Below are 14,557 nucleotides of genomic sequence, written 5' to 3'. Positions count from 1 at the left end.
GCAGGAGGGGAAGGGAAGAGGCGGACATACTTGTTCGTTGCCAGAGAAGGGCACGACGAAGACCTGGGCATCTGAAGGCGACATAGGTAGTATACCGTTAGATATATAAGGAGAGAGCACGCAAGCGGAGAAAGAAGCCCAGTCGGAACAGCTTCAAACCGAGAGACACCCGCACCAGGTGTCAATCCGAGAATGGCAATAGAATGCAGGTGTCTTCCCAGCCTTGTACCCGCCGAAGCGATACTACACCACCACCAACTCCGTAGCATATGCCGACTGCTGCTACGCTATGGGCCTTAGTTGTCCAATATCTCAGACCTGGACTCCTCATCACCAAGATAACCTAAGCGTGGCAGGTGTCACCATGTCCTCCTCGATGGCACACATGGAGAAAGGCCAGGAGCATGACCGACTCGCACCATACCCGCGTCGACGAGCGTCGGTCGGCTCGTGGTTGCGACTGTAGGCAGAGATAGTGAGAGCACCTAGAGAGGGTGAATAGGTGATCCTGTAAAATCAAACACTAAATAGCCACAAAACTTAGTTATAGAAGTGTTAGTGTGACTAAGTAGTCTTGAGGCGAGTTCTTGTGGACAAAACAAACACAGAGAAAGCAACACAAGAGACACGCGATTTTATCGCGTGGTTCGGCCAAGTAACACTTGCCTACTTTCACGTTGTGGCGTCCCAATGGACGAGGGTCGCACTCAACCCCTTTCAAGTGACCCGATGATCAACTTGAATAACACGGTCTTTTCCTTTAGTGTTTTCCCGTTTGCGAGGAATCTCCACAACTTAGAGTCTCTCGCCCTTACAATAGAGATCACAAAGAAAGCACAAAGTAAGGTTGGGGAGAGCAACACACGCAAGACTCAAATTCGCAGCACAACCACGCACACACGTCACGACTTGAGCTCGAAACACAACACACGGAGTTCGCAACTCAAATGGAGCTCAAATCACTAAAACAGAGAATCAAATGCGTGGAGTTGGAGTCTTGGAGTCTTAGGATGCTTAGTGAATGCTTGGGTGACTCCTCCATGCGCATAGGGGTCCCTCTTATAGCCCCAAGGCAGCTAGGAGCCATTGGAGACAATCTTAGAAGGCAATTTCTGCCTTCTGTCGAGTGGCACACCGGACAGCTACTGTAGCCTGTCCGGTGCGTGATTTCCTTCCAAAACGGGCACAGACGACCGTTGCAGCTCTGGGCCCGTTGGCGCACCGGACAGTCTGGTGTCTCCTTCCGACCGTTGGAACTGCCACGCGTCGCCCACAGATTTCGCGGCCGACCATTGGCGCTGGCGACCGTTGGCTCACCGGACAGTCCGGTGCCCAACTGGACAGTCCGGTGAATTATAGCCACATCGCCCCGTTGCTTTTTCCAAGAGCGACGAGTTCGCCGCGGATGACTCACCGGACAGTCCGGTGATTTTAGCCGTATGCCGTCGTTGAGTCCCGAGAGCGGCACTTTCACCGGGGACCAGCCTGGCACACCGGACACTGTCCGGTGCACCACCGGACAGTCCGGAGTGCCAGGCCGAGCTGGACTTTGTTTGCACACAGCCAATTCTTTTGCAATCCTTTTCTTTTCTTTTCTCACTATTTCTAGCACTTAGAGAAACACATTAGCGTTCAACAAACAATGTACTAAGTCTAGAAACATACCTTGTGCCTTGATTTTTTACTTCTCACTTTATTTGGCCCATAAGAACTTATTCAAACGTGTTGGGCACTTAATCACCAAAACATTATAGAAATGGCCCAAGGGCACATTTCCCTTTCAATCTCCCCCTTTTTGGTGATTTATGCCAACACATCAAAAAGCAACAAAAGAAGTGCAAAATCAATGCAATTGAGGACCAAATTGTTTTTGACTTTAATTTGGCATATTTGGATCGTTGTTTGCCACCACTTGGTTTGTTTTTGCAAATCAAATTCTTTTCCTATCTCTAAGTCAAACACACTTGTTTGGGCAAATAGAGAGATATTCCAAGAGTGAAATTGATTAAGTGCCAAAAACTCCCCCTTTTTCCCATAGTCAAAATTCTCCCCACAAGAGACCAAATTTTGCAATAAGAGCATTTTGGACAAATTAAACATTCTAACTCTATTATTTTTTGAAATTCACAAGTGGTAGCTGATCCATTTGCTTTGGCCTTAATTTCTCCCCCTTTGGCATTAAGCACCAAAACGGAGTCATTTGTGGCCCTTTTAACCCCATTGCCTCACCAAAAATATCAGTTAAGAGCAAACAACAAATAGAGCATAAGAATGAACTTGGAATTAAATACACCAATACCGGAGTGCAGTGGAAGTCTTTGCATCGTCCAAGTCTATTTTCCCTTTCAATGCACCTTTGAGACTACATCAAGAGTACTCAACCAAATAGGTTAGTCTCAAAGGGTCAAGTTGTAGCACATTTCCCCCTTAATATGTGCATCATTCGCATGGACTTATGAGGTCCGGGGATCACTTGTACAACTTGAGCACCATAAATAACAATAATTGATTGAAATGCACAAAGTAACATGATCAAAGGCATAGAACACATGTATGCTATAGATCAATCCAAGTTACGTGAATCTAGGACATTTAGCTCACTACGCAATTTTCTCATCTAAAGGCTTGGTGAAGATATCAGCTAGTTGGTTTTCGGTGTTAATATGATACACCTCGATATCTCCCTTTTGCTGGTGGTCTCTTAGGAAGTGATGTCGGATGTCTATGTGCTTAGTGCGGCTGTGTTCAACAGGATTATCCGCCATGTGGATTGCACTCTCATTGTCACATAGGAGTGGGACTTTGCTCAGATTGTAGCCAAAGTCCCGGAGGGTTTGCCTCATCCAAAGTAGTTGCGCGCAACACTGTCCTGCGGCAACATACTCAGCCTCAGCGGTGGATAGGGCAACAGATGTCTGTTTCTTTGAACTCCAGGACACTAGGGACCTTCCTAGAAATTGGCACGTCCCTGATGTGCTCTTCCTATCAACCTTGCACCCAACATAATCGGAGTCTGAGTATCTAATAAAGTCAAAGGTAGACCCCTTTGGATACCAGATCCCGAAGCAAGGCGTAGAAACAAAATATCTAAGAATTCGCTTAACGGCCAGAAGGTGACATTCCTTGGGGTCGGATTGATATCTAGCGCACATGCATACACTTAGTATAATGTCCGGTCTACTAGCACATAGATAAAGCAATCAACCTATCATGGACCGGTATGCCTTTTGATCAATGGACTTACCTCCTTTGTTGAGGTCAACATGCCCGTCGGTTCCCATAGGTGTCTTCGCGGGCTTAGCGTCCTTCATCCCAAACCGCTTGAGAAGATCTTGTGTGTACTTCGTTTGGGAGATGAAGGTGTCATCCTTGAGTCGCTTCACTTGGAACCCAAGGAAGTAGGTCAACTCGCCCATCATCGACATCTCGAACTTTGTGCCATCACCCTTCTAAGCTTCTCACAAGACTTTTGATTAGTAGAACCAAATATTATGTCATCGACATAAATTTGGCACACAAAGAGATCACCATCACAAGTCTTTGTAAAAAGAGTTGGATCAGCTTTCCCAACCTTGAAAGCATTAGCAATTAAGAAATCTCTAAGACATTCATACCATGCTCTTGGGGCTTACTTAAGTCCATAGAGCGCCTTAGAGAGCTTATACACGTGGTCGGGATACCTGTCATCCTCAAAGCCAGGGAGTTGTTCCACGTATACCTCCTCCTTGATTGGCCCGTTGAGGAAAGCGCTTTTTACATCCATTTGAAACAACCTAAAAGAGTGGTGAGCGGCATAGGCTAATAAAATTCAAATAGACTCTAGCCTAGCCACAGGAGCAAAAGTCTCCTCGAAATCCAAACCTGCGACTTGGGCATAACCTTTTGCCACAAGTCGAGCCTTGTTTCTTGTCACCACCCCGTGCTTGTCTTGCTTGTTGCGGAACACCCACTTGGTTCCCACAACATTTTGCTTTGGATGTGGCACCAGGCTCCAAACTTCATTTCTCTTGAAGTTGTTGAGCTCTTCCTGCATGACCAACACCCAATCCGGATCCTGCAAGGCCTCTTCTACCCTGAAAGGCTCAATAGAAGAGACAAACGAGTAATGCTCACAAAAGTTAGCTAATCTTGAGCGAGTAGTTACTCCCTTGCTGATGTCACCCAGAATCTGGTCGACGGGGTGATGTCTTTGGATCGTTGCTCGGACTTGGGTTGGAGGGGCCTGTGGTGCTTCTTCCTCCATCACTTGATCTTCCTGTGCTCCCCCTTGATCATGCCCTTCTTCTTGATGTACCTGTTCATCATCTTGAGTTGGGGGATGCACCATTGTAGAGGAAGATGACTGATCTTGCTCCTGTTGTTCCTGTGGTCGCACATCACTGATCGCCATCGTGCGCATTGCGGCCGTCGGAACATCATCTTCATCTATGTCATCAAGATCAACTTGCTCTCTTGGAGAGCCACTAGTCTCATCAAATACAACGTCGCTAGAGACTTCAACTAATCTTGATGAATTGTTGAAGACCCTATACGCCTTTGTATTTGAGTCATACCCTAGTAAAAACCCTTCTACTGCCTTGGGAGCAAATTTTGAATGTCTACCTTTCTTCACTAGAATGTAACATTTGCTCCCAAATACACGAAAATAAGAGACGTTGGGTTTGTTACCGGTAAGGAGTTCGTAGGAGGTCTTCTTGAGAAGGCGATGCAGGTAGAGCCGGTTTATGGCGTGATAGGCTGTATTCGCAGCTTCCGACCAAAACCGCTCGGGTGTCTTGAACTCCCCAAGCATCGTTCTGGCCATGTCTATTAACGTCCTGTTCTTCCTCTCTACTACACCATTTTGTTGTGGTGTGTAGGGAGCGGAGAACTCATGTTTGACGCCTTCCTCCTCAAGATACTCCTCAACTTGCAGATTCTTGAATTCGGACCCGTTGTCGCTCCTTATCTTTTTCACCTTTAGCTCAAATTCATTTTGAGCCCTCCTTAGAAAGCGCTTTAGGGTCCCTTGGGTTTTTGATTTATCCTGCAAAAAGAATACCCAAGTGAAGCGGGAAAAATCATCAACAATTACAAGACCATACTTACTTCCCCTGATGCTAAGGTAGGCAACGGGTCCAAAGAGGTCCATGTGAAGAAGCTCCAGTGGTCTTGATGTTGTCATCACATTCTTGCTGTGATGAGTGCTTCCCACCTGTTTTCCTGCCTGACATGCTGCACAAGGTCTATCTTTCTCGAAACAAACATTGGTTAGTCCTAACACATGTTCTCCCTTTAGAAGTTTATGAAGGTTCTTCATCCCAACATGTGCTAGATGGTGATGCCACAGCCAGCCCATACTAGTCTTAGCTATTAAGCATGCATCTAGATCGGCCTCCTCTTTCGAAAAATCAACTAAGTAGATTTTGCCATCTAATACACCCTACCATCACTCCTTCTAAAGACATATACATCAATGTTTGTAAAAAGACAATTGTAACCCATGTGACACAATTGACTTACAAACAGAAGGTTGTACCCAAGCGACTCTACTAGAAATACATTGGATATGGAGTGCTCGCTTGTGATGGCTATCTTTCCCAAACCTTTGACCTTGCCTTGATTCCCATCTCCAAATATGATTGTATCCTAGGAATCCTTGTTCTTGACGTAGGAGGTGAACATCTTCTTCTCCCCCGTCATGTGGTTTGTGCATCCGCTGTCGATGATCCAGCTTGAGCCCCCGGATGCATAAACCTGCAAGGCAATTTAATCTTGGGGTTTTAGGTACCCAACTCTTGTTGGGTCCTACAAGGTTAGTTATAACAGTTTTTGGAACCCATATGCAAGTCTTATCTCCCTTGCATTTGGATCCCAATTTCCTACCAACTACTTTTGCATTTTTACGTGAAAGTACAAAAGAATCATTACAAGCATGGTAAATGGTAGAAGGTCCAATATACATTTTTCTAGGAGCATGAGATACAACATGATTTCTCCTAGGCCTACTTCTACCATGAACAAAAGTAGAGCTAGAGGCACGCATAGCATGATCATAGTTTCTGTCATTATAAACATTCCTAGAAAATTTTCTATCATAAATGTAGCCATGGCACTTTTGAGAACTACTAGCCATAGGGGCCTTCCCTTTCTCCTTGTTGAGAACGAGAGCCTTTTGGCTTGTTAAGTTCTTGGTTTCCTTTCGAAAACCAAGTCCATCCTTAATTGAGGGGTGTCTACCAACAGTATAGGCATCCCTAGCAAAATTTAATTTATCAAAATCAATTTTGCAAGTCTTAAGTTGAGCATTAAGACTTGCCACCTCATCATTTAATTTATCAATAGAAATAAGGTGTTCATCACAAGCATTAACATCAAAGTCCTTGCATCTATTGCAAATAACTGCATGTTCTACACATGATCTAGTTGCATTTGCCTCCTCTAGCTTAGCATTTAATTCATCATTTAAATTCTTTAAACTAGAGACAGATTCATGGCATGCAGACAACTCAGAGGATAGCATTTCATTTCTTTTAACTTCTAGAGCAAGAGACTTTTGAACACTAACAAATTTATCATGTTCTTCATACAAAATGTCCTCTTGCTTTTCTAAAAGTCTATCCTTTTCATTCAGAGCATCAATCAATTCATTAATTTTTTCTACTTTGGCTATATCTAAACCTTTAAATAAACTAGAGTAATCTACTTCATCATCGGAGGATTCTTCATCACTAGATGAAGTGTACTTGGGTGTGTCCCGAACTCGTACCTTTTTCTCCTTGGCCATAAGACATGTATGACGTTCGTTGGGGAAGAGTGAGGATTTGTCGAAAGCCGAGGCAGCAAGTCCTTTGTCATTGGAGTCTGATGACGAGCAGTCAGAATCCCACTCCTTTCCAAGGTGTGCCTCGCCCTTCGCCTTCCTGTAGTTCTTCTTCTTTTCCTTCTTCCCACTCTTTTCTTGTCCCTGGTCATTATCGTTATCGGGGCATTATGCAATGAAATGACCAGTCTTACCGCATTTGAAGCAGGAGCGCTTTCCCCTTGTTTTGTTCTTGTTGGAGTACTCCTTGCGTCCTTTAAGTGCGGTCTTGAAGCACTTGATGATAAGTGTCATCTCATCTTTATTGAGTCCAGTAGCCTCCACTTGAGCTACCTTGCTTGGTAGCGCCTCCTTGTTGCTTGTTGCTTTGAGGGCAACGGGCTGCGGCTCATAGATGGGTAGTGGACCGTTCAAGGCGTCATCCACGTATCGTGCCTCCTTTACCATCATGCGCTCGCTCAAGAATTTTCCGAGTATCCCATCGGACGTCATCTTGGTGTACCTGGGGTTTTCACGAATAAGATTGACAAGATGGGGGTCAATTACAGTAAATGACCTTAGCATGAGTCGGACGACATCATGATCCATCCATCTTGTGCTTCCGTAGCTTCGTATCTTGTTGACCAGGGTCTTGAGCCTGTTGTAGGTTTGTGTTGGATCCTCTCCCCTGATCATCGCAAATCTTCCCAGCTCGCCTTCCACCAACTCCATTTTGGTGATCATGGTGGCGTCGTTTCCCTCATGAGATATCTTGAGGGTGTCCCAGATCTGCTTCGCATTATCCAAGCCGCTAACCTTGTTGTATTCATCCCTGCACAGAGATGCTAGCAAAACAGTAGTGGCTTGGGCATTTTTATGAATTTGCTCATTAATAAACACGGCATTGTCAGTACTATCAAAGTGTATTCCATTTTCAACAATCTCCCAGATACTAGGATGGAGAGAAAATAAATGACTACGTATTTTATGACTCCAGAAAGAATAGTCTTCTCCATCAAAGTGAGGGGGTTTCCCAAGTGGAATTGATAGCAAATGAGCATTAGAATTGTACAGAATACGAGAATAATCAAATGAATAGTTTTGATTAACAGTTTTCTTCTTTGACGAGGAGTCGTCATCGTCGTCGTGTGGTGAAGAAGACGAGGCATCACTGTCATAGTATATGATCTTCTTGATGCACCTCTTCTTCTTCCCGTCTCTTTTCTTGTGACTAGAGCCTGAGTCGGTTGGCTTGTTATCTCTAGGCTCGTTGAGGAAGGACTCCTTTTCCTTGTCGTTGATCACCATCACCTTTCCCTTAGGATCCATCTCTTCAGGCGATTAGTCCCTTAAGTGAAGAGTATGGCTCTGATACCAATTGAGAGCACCTAGAGGGGGGGGGGGTGAATAGGTGATCCTATAAAATCAAACACTAAATAGCCACAAAACTTAGTTATAGAAGTGTTAGTGCGACTAAGTAGTCTTGAGGCGAGTTCTTGTGGACAAAACAAACACAGAGAAAGCAACACAAGAGACACGCGATTTTATCCCGTGATTCGGCCAAGTAATACTTGCCTACTTCCACGTTGTGGCATCCCAATGGACGAGGGTCGCACTCAACCCCTTTCAAGTGATCCGATGATCAACTTGAATACCACGGTCTTTTCCTTTAGTGTTTTCCCGTTTGCGAGGAATCTCCACAACTTGGAGTCTCTCGCCCTTACAATAGAGATCACAAAGAAAGCACAGAGTAAGGTTGGGGAGAGCAACACACGCAAGACTCAAATTCGCAGCACAACCACGCACACACGTCACGACTTGAGCTCAAAACACAACACACGAAGTTCGCAACTCAAATGGAGCTCAAATCACTAACACAGAGAATCAAATGCGTGGAGTTGGGGTCTTGGAGTCTTAGGATGCTTAGTGAATGCTTGGGTGACTCCTCCATGCGCCTAGGGGTCCCTTTTATAGCCCCAAGGCAACTAGGAGTCGTTGGAGACAATCTTGGAAGGCAATTCCTGCCTTTTGTCGAGTGGCGCACCGGACAGTCCGGTGCGCCACCGGACAACTACTGTAGCCTGTCCGGTGCGTGATTTCTTTCCAAAATGGGCATAGACGACTGTTGCAGCTCTGGACCCGTTGGCGCACCGGACAGTCCGGTGCCTCCTTCTGACCGTTGGAACTGCCACGCGTCGCTCGCAGATTTCGCGGCCGACCGTTGGCTCACCGGACAGTTCGGTGCCCAACCGGACAGTCCAGTGAATTATAACCACGTCGCCTTGTTGCTTTTCCCGAGAGCGACGAGTTCACCGCGGATGACTCACCGGACAGTCCGGTGATTTTTAGCCGTACGTCGTCGTTGAGTCCCGAGAGCGGCACTTTCACCGGAGACCAGCCTGGCGCACCGGACAGTCCGGTGTGCCAGGCCGAGCTAGACTTTGGCTACACACAGCAATTCTTGTGCAATCCTTTTCTTTTCTTTTCTCACTGTTTCTAGCACTTAGAGAAACACATTAGCGTTCAACAAACAATGTACTAAGTCTAGAAACATACCTTGTGCCTTGATTTTTAATTCTCACTTTATTTGGCCCATAAGAACTTATTCAAACGTGTTGGGCATTTAATCACCAAAACATTATAGAAATAGCCCAAGGGCACATTTCCCTTTCAGATAGCAGGTTGGGGAGGAAGAATAGGGCGAAGGCCGGGAAGACGAACGGAATGTCCTACGACAGCGAAAACTATAGTGCGCGCATGATGTGAAACGTCCTCGTGGACGTACAATAGCCACTGCGCAAGTCGGTGTCGGGGCTGGTGTTGGATAAATACGGGGAGGAGGCGCATGCTCCTACGCTCTCTGCCGAGAATGGGGTGGTGCGGAGGTGGAGGCATGAAGGGAGAGAGAAAAGAAGTAGAATGATGAACGAGGGAGTGGCAACTGAGGCAAGGACATCATTATCGTGTGGAGGTATAGATGGCCAAATGGACCGTGTCTGGCGAGCCGGTTCAAGGCACGACCCATTTAATAGTGCCTGGGCCAACCTGGCACGAGCACCGTGCGGTGCTTGGGCCGTAGCCTCGGTCCGTAGTGCTGGCCCAGCCCGACACGATTATTTTTTTATTTTACAAAAAATCATATATACATATGCACAATTTATATTCATTATTATAAACACCTGAGCACGGAGAAAGGACAAGAGCATGTCCGACTCGCCCCGTACCCGCGTCGACGAGCGTTAGTCGGCTCGCGGCTGCGACCGTGGACGGGGGCAGCAGGTTGGGGAGGAAGAACAGGGCGAAGGCCGGGAAGACGAATGAGACGTCTGACTACGGCGAAAATGATGGTGCGCGCATCATGTGAAACGTTCTCATAGGCGTGCAATAGCCACTGCACAAGTGGGTGTCAGGGCTGATGTCGGACGAATACGGGGAGGGGGTGCATGCTCCTGTGTCCTCTACCGAGAATTGGGTGGTGCGGAGGTGAAGGCACGAGAGGAGAGAAAAAAGTAGAATGACGAACGAGGTGGTGACAACTGAGGCGAGGACCATCATTACCGTGCGGAGGTATAGATGGCCAGATGGTTCGTGTCTGGCGAGCCGGTTCGAGGCACGACCCATTTAATAATGCATGTGCCAACCCGACACGAGCACTGTGCGGTGCTTCAGCCGTAGTCTCGGCTCGTAGTGTTGGCCCGGCCCGACACGATTATTTTTTATTTTACAAAAAATTATATATATATATATACAATTTATATTCATTATTATAAACTCATGAGCATGATATTCTACTGGTTAGACAATTTTGTCTAGTGTCTCTCATCTTTCTTCTATCAAGGTGTGGGTTCAAACCACAACTGCTGCATCGCTTTTTAGCATTGTATGCTGAGTTGATTTAGAAGAAATGTATGGACTTTTTTTTTAAAAAAAAAGATGACCGTTGAAAATGTATTCTACGGGGCGATTGGATCCCTTCATTTTAGAGGAATTAGAATTCACTCAATAAAGTAACTTATTTAGTTTGGAATTTGACATTTCACCACTTTCCAAAGTTCAGATATAAGCCTATCTCAAATTCATGGGGTGGAGGGTGGGAAATGATTTTATGCATTAGTAGAATTTGTTTCTACTCTGTAACTTACATGACACTCTTCGTCTCACTCCTCTATAGTAAAAATGTAGCACATAAATATCTCCGACATCTTACTAATAATAATATACAAATATATTTTGCATAAAACCGAATTAGCTTAATTGATATATGCCTAAATTACTATTACGGGGCGTTTGGATCCCTTCATTTTAAAGGAATTGGAATTCACTCAATAAAGTAACTTATTTAGTTTGGAATTTGGCATTCCACCACTTTCCAAAGTTCAGATATAAGCTTATCTCAAATTCATAGGGTGGAGGATAGGAAATGATTTTATGCATGATTAGAATTTGTTTCTAATCTGTAACTTACATGACACTCTTCGTTCTACTCCTCTATAATAAAAATGTAGCACATAAATATCTAGGACATCTTGCTAATTATAATATACAAATATATTTTGTATGTGCTACTCCTCTACATACATCTTGTTCAAGGATACTCACACAACATCAGCAATAGTCGTCGTCCCAGCGCACAAGAATTCATGGCCGGTCAGTAGCAACTTACGTGGTCGGTTGAGCTTCAGGTGGATGATGAGCTAGATGGCGTGACGGCGCCGTCGTTGGATGCGATGCCCAAAACAACCCGAGAGTCACCGGCGTTGGCGACGACTATGAGGTCCCCCGTTTGAATATGGACAGCGATGTATCCGCTCTGGACCACGTCCAAGCGACGGCTGCGCCGGAGCTTGCCGAACATAGCGACACATGCGACCAAGTAAGACTGATTTCAGAGGTCGAACTGGCAGTCGCCAAGCTTCTCATCGTCGATGAGCGACGCCAACGTGAGCGCCTCATGCCAGTGGTGTTTGTTTGGGGTTTCGAAGTAAGAAACATGAATTCATCTTTGGCGTTGGTTTATGAAAATGACTCACAAGTCAGATCCATAGAAAAAATATTACGGAGAATAAATGTCACACATATAAAAAAGGAATTTAAGTTGAAAACTTATTCAAACAAAAGAAGTTGCATGCATGGCTCTTCTTTAAATACTACTCTCTCCATCTAAAAATGTAATTCGGGAATCTCGTTGATAATTATCTACTACTACTACACATTGTGTAAGGGTAGCAGGTGGGTTTTGGGAGAGATGTAGTAGATGTTTTTACTGTAACAGATATTCATATAAACACACATGTGGTGTAGTGGTAACTACGAGCACATTTGCGTGAGAGGTCGCGGGTTCGAATCCCATTAGGGCCACAGAACACGGAATGACAGCCTACCCCTTACTGCCTTAATAGGTATGAGAATGACAGAACATAGAATGGTAGCCGGGAATGAGAATGAGCTTTGTGGGGAGGAGGGAATGGGAATGTGAATGACAGAACATGGAATGACAGCCTACCCCTTACTGGCTTAATAGGTATATATATATATATATATATAAAAATTTAAAGTGTAGGGCTTCAAATCTATACTATATTAAGCACTAGTTTCACCGGTCGTCCAGCGTTATTTTTTTATAAATACCCACTGAAATTTTACGAATCAACACACTGTCCTACGCACTTCTTTGTCCCACCTCTCTCTGGATCCACACCATTTTCATCGATCTTCCTTCCCACGCTGAGTCCAACATCATTTTCGTCGATCTTCCTTCCTACGCTGTCGTCCCCCACCGTATTTTTTTTGCTTTTTGACCCTTTTTTAGAAAGTTTTTCACAAATATGCCCTTTTCGGATTGAATTCCACGGAGGCATCGCTCCGAAGCGTCGACGTGGCGCCTATGCGGCAGGGGTTTGAACCAACAGCCGAGAAGATTAAAGCTCACGTCTCTAACCAACACAACTAATGCTGGCTCGTGCTAAATAAAGAAAATGATTTTATTTGAACAAGTGACTTGATGACGTGTATAGGTATTGTTTGATGGACATGCTTAATCTGTTATTTGATTTCAAAAACACAAACTAATCTCCATATTAAGATGCTAGTATGGTCTATTTTTCACATAAAAGCACAATGGATTATTGAGGAATTCGAACTTTATGCAGACTTCAGTTTAATCCTTGTGTTTATATATATATATATATATATATATATATATATATATATATATATATATATATATATATATATATATATATATATACTGTTTTTATATATTACACCTGGGTGCATTTAATATAGAGAATGCACCCAGGCCGAACCTACGCGCCAGGTCCGAGCCAACCGTCCCACCCAGGTTGTCTTCGTCCGTCTTCGTCCCTCCCGCACGTCTTCGTCGCTCCCGCCCGCTCCCGACAGAACTTTTTCACTTTCCCGCCCACACCCCTCTTTCTCCACGAACGACTCAACCTCTTCACATAAGTTGCAATCACATCAGACCAGCAGTTGCAATTACACCAGACAGTAGTTGCAATCATTGTTTTGTTTAACAGATTTTTGGACATAGTTATATAGAAGTTGGAATCACACCAGACCAGCAGTTGCAATTACACTAGAAAGCAGTTGCAATCACACCAGACAACAGTTGCAATCATTGTTTGTTTAACAGATTTTGGACATAGTTATATAGAAGTTGCAATCACACCAGACCAGCAGTTGCAATTACACCAGACAACAGTTGCAATCATTGTTTGTTTAACAAATTTTTGAACATAGTTATAAAGAAGTTGCAATCACACCAGACCAACAGTTGCAATTACACCAGACAACAGTTGCAATCATTGTTTGTTTAACAAATTTTTGGACATAGTTATATAGAAGTTGCAATCACACCAGACCAGCAGTTGCAATTACACCAGACCAGCAGTTGCAATCATATTTTTTAACAAAATTTCCAGAGTTATTCAGTACTTGCAATCACATCAGAGCAACTCAGCAGTTGCATCCACACCACACCAGCAGTTGCAATTACAACACACCAGCAGTTGCAATCATTGTGTTTACATTTTTAACAGATATTTGGGTAGAATTATACAGCAGTTGCAATCACACCTAATACGAGGGACATGGAGGCGCGCTGACAGAGAGGCGCGCGGCGGCGCGGGGACAGGGAGGCACGCGACGGCGCGGGGACAGAGAGGCGCTCGGCGGCGGTGGGGAAGAGGGTGGCGCTCGGCGGCGGTGGGGGAGAGGGTGGCACTCGGCGGCGGTGGGGGAGAGGGTGGCGCGGGGACAGGGAGGCGCGCGGCGGCGGGGGGCAGGAAGGCGCGCATACAGGAGGCCGAGGCGTGCTCGAGGTGTTATTGCAGGTGGGTGCATTCAATATAGAGAATGCACCCAGGTGCATTTTCGTGCCGCCGTATATATATATATATATATATATATATATATATATACTAGGAATGTGCCCGTGCGATGCCACGGAACACAAATTACGACCCTCTAATGGACTTAGGGCACTGGCGACGAGCGACGTGAGTACAATAGTGACGGTAAAATCTGTGATTAAACATAGATACAGAACGGTATAAATATGTCTACCCAAATAGATTGAAATAGAATCGCACAAATAATTTCTAAAGAGTAAATATATAATGCTTAATCATAAGCTGGACTTGACGTTGTTGGGGATCCACTCCACAAAGTAGGACGAGTTCTTGTTCTGGACATTAATCATTTGCTCATCAACCTCCTTAGTGCTCATCTTGCCACGAAACATGGCAGAGGCTGTGA

At 44.9% G+C, this 14,557-nt stretch overlaps 1 long non-coding RNA gene across 1 annotated transcript; it reads left to right on the top strand.

The window, feature by feature from the left end:
* Positions 1–8,268: 8,268 nt before the first annotated feature.
* Positions 8,269–14,529, top strand: LOC109944611 (uncharacterized). The gene is made up of 3 exons (XR_002267725.1): positions 8,269–8,279; positions 13,122–13,124; positions 14,434–14,529. It is a non-coding gene; the product is annotated as an uncharacterized lncRNA (long non-coding RNA).
* Positions 14,530–14,557: the final 28 nt, after the last annotated feature.

The sequence above is a fragment of the Zea mays genome, chromosome 2 (genome assembly GCF_902167145.1).
Source record: "Zea mays cultivar B73 chromosome 2, Zm-B73-REFERENCE-NAM-5.0, whole genome shotgun sequence".
In the NCBI taxonomy this organism is placed as follows: domain Eukaryota; kingdom Viridiplantae; phylum Streptophyta; class Magnoliopsida; order Poales; family Poaceae; genus Zea; species Zea mays.
This window is presented reverse-complemented; position numbering and strand designations above follow the sequence as displayed.